Consider the following 298-nt stretch of genomic DNA (forward strand, 5'->3'; position numbering starts at 1 on the left):
CGGGCGCGGGGACAGCGCAGGGGAGCCCTGCCCGAGCCCCGCGGGGAGCCGGCCCCTCACGGCCCCGGCCCCTCACGGCCCCGGCCCCTCACGGCCCCGGCCCCTCACGGCCCCGCTCCCGCCGTCGCCAGGGGCAACGCGGCGCTTCCGCCGTAACCTGGAAGCGCTCGGTGTCCGCGCTCGGCGGGCCCGCCCCGAGAGCCGCGGGAGGGCCGTGGGCGGGCGGTCCCGTGACGGCTCGGTGCGCACAGACGGTGGCCGGCAGGGCAGGGCCGGGCGCGGAGCGGTGCCGAGCGCG

Source organism: Onychostruthus taczanowskii, unplaced genomic scaffold, assembly GCF_017590055.1.
Source record: "Onychostruthus taczanowskii isolate IOZ18803 unplaced genomic scaffold, ASM1759005v1 scaffold5, whole genome shotgun sequence".
NCBI lineage: Eukaryota > Metazoa > Chordata > Aves > Passeriformes > Passeridae > Onychostruthus > Onychostruthus taczanowskii.